Below are 2,601 nucleotides of genomic sequence, written 5' to 3'. Positions count from 1 at the left end.
TTCATTTTTAAAACCACAAATTGAAATACTGTCTACAATTTATAATATACATTGCAAAACATCAGAAAGGAAGACAGAACACCTGAAGTCACATGGGGCATCTGGGTGGCTCAGTTGGTTGAGTGTCCAACTTCAGCTCAGGTCATGATCTCGCAGTTTTGTGAATTCGAGACCCACATCGGGCTCTGTGCACAGAGCCTGGAACCCACTTTGAGTTCTGTGTCTCCCTCTCTCTCTGTCCCTCTCCCGCTCGCGCTCTGTCTCTCTCAAAATAAATAAACTTAAAAAAAGAATATTAAAAAACATTGTAAATTTAAACATAAATCTACAAAACTTTTAGAGGAAAACATGGGGGAAAATCATGGGAGTTTTGTCTTGTGAAGACATGACACTAAAACCATGATCCAAAAAAGAAAAAGCAATCAATAAATTGGACTTCAAAATTAAAACCTATTGCTTTGTTTAAAAGAACAAAAAGAGGGGCACCTGGGTGGCTCAGTCAGTTAACCGTCAGACTTCGGCTCAGGTGGTGATCTCATGGTTCGTGAGTTTGAGCCCCGCATCAGGCTCCCTGGTGTCAGTGTAGAGCTGGCTTCAGCTCTGTCCCCCTCTCTCTGCTCAGCCATCAAAATTAAATTAAAGACAAAATATCCTTTTAAAAAGGAACAAAAAGACTAGGAGAAAATCCTTGCAAACCAAATATATGAGAGAAGGCCTGTATCTAGCGTATACAAAGAACTCTCAAAACTCAACAGTTAAAAAACAAACAAACAAACAAACCAGTGCATTACTTACCTTGACTCAGCCTGTCAAGGACAGTATCTGGGACCCAGTGTCTACTCCTGTCTCCTGTGCCTGCTAACCCATAGCCACTATGTGTGAGTGCACTTCCATCCACGTTCACCAGGCTGGTGTCCAGAAAGGCAATGCCTGCTGGAAGCTCTATTGCCGGGAACACTGCATCCAGTCCGATGGCCAGATGCGAAGTGACAAGACCCCTGGGGGAGATGACTCCTTCAACACCTTCTTCAGTGAGACGGGTGCTGGCAAGCATGTGCCCAGGGCAGTGTTTGTAGACCTGGAACCCACAATCATTGATGAAGTTCTCACTGGCATCTACCGCCAGCTCTTCCACCCTGAGCAGCTCACCACAGGCAAGGGAGATGCCACCAATAACTATGCTTGAGGGTACTACACCACTGGCAAGGATCAGTGATCAAGGTAAATGATCATTGACCTTGTCTTGGACCAAATTTGGAAATTGGCCTACCAGTGCACAGGTCTTCAGGGCTTCTTGGTTTTTCCACAGCTTTGGAGGGGAAACTGGTTCCGGGTTCACATCCCTGCTCATGGAATATCTCTCCATCGATTATGGCAAGAAATCCAAGCTGGAGTTCTCCACTTACCCAGCCCCCCAGGTTTCCACTCCTGTGATTGAGCCCTACAACTCCATCCTCACTACCCATACCACCCTGGAGCCCTCTGATTGTGCCTTTATGGTAGACAATGAGGCCATCTATGACATCTGTTTTAGAAACCTCAGTACTGAACGTGCAACCTACACTAACCTTAACTGCCTTATTAGCCAGATTATGTCTTCCATCACTGCTTCCCTTAGATTTGATGGAGGCCTGAATGTTCATCTAACAGAATTCCAAACCAACCGGGTGCCCTATCCCCACATCCACTTCCCTCTGGCCACATATGGCCCTGTCATCTCTGCTGAGAAGTCTACCATGAACACCTGCATGCTTTGGGCCAGCCAATCAGGTGGTGAAATATGACGCTCCCCATGGTAAATATATGGCTTGCTGCCTGTTGCACCATGGCGACATGGTTCCCAAAGATGTCAGTGCTGCCATTGCCACTATCAAGACCAAGTGCAGCATCCAGTTTGTAGACTGGTGTCCCATTGGCTTCAAAGTTGGCATTGATTACCAGCCTCTCACTGTGGTACCTGGTGGAGACCTGGCCAAAGTACAGCGAGCTGTGTGCATGCTAAGCAACACCATAGCCATCACTGAGGCCTGGGCTCACCTGGACTACAAGTTTGACCTGATGTATGCCAAGCATGCCTTTGTTCACTGGTATGTGGGTAAGCGCATAGAGGAAGGAGAGTTTTCTGAGGCCCGTGAGGACATGGCTGCCCTTGAGAAGGATTATGAGGAGGTCGGTGTGGATCCTACTGAAGGAGAGGGTGAAGAGGAAGGAGAGGAATACTAATTACCATTCCTCTCAGTCCCAAAGCATGTCACACTCAGAACTTTAGCTTCAACGTTAGCTGACAGTCATTAAACCTTTCTGGTTAGATTGTCTTCACTTTTAACTGTGATCATGTCTTACTTTTCCATGTGTACCTGTCAGATTTTTCCCTGATGTCTCAAAGTAAAGGTTTTTAAGAAAGGGGGGAAAAACCAATCCAATTAGAAAAGGATGAGCAAAGGACGTAAAAAGACGTTTCACCAAAAAGGATATACAGATAACAAACAAGCATGTGACAATATGTTCCATATTACTGGCTATCAGAGAAATGCAAACTAAGGCCATGATGAGATATCAGCACACACCTAGCTGAATGATTAAATTTTAAAAAATAGTGAC

At 45.4% G+C, this 2,601-nt stretch overlaps 1 pseudogene; it reads left to right on the top strand.

Annotated features, from left to right (window-relative positions):
• Positions 1-874: 874 nt before the first annotated feature.
• On the top strand, positions 875-2,223 carry LOC122476891 (annotated as a pseudogene).
• Positions 2,224-2,601: the final 378 nt, after the last annotated feature.

This window comes from Prionailurus bengalensis, chromosome X, assembly GCF_016509475.1.
Source record: "Prionailurus bengalensis isolate Pbe53 chromosome X, Fcat_Pben_1.1_paternal_pri, whole genome shotgun sequence".
In the NCBI taxonomy this organism is placed as follows: Eukaryota; Metazoa; Chordata; class Mammalia; order Carnivora; family Felidae; genus Prionailurus; species Prionailurus bengalensis.
Note: the sequence above shows the minus strand (reverse complement) of the source record. Positions and strands in the feature narration are given on the sequence as shown.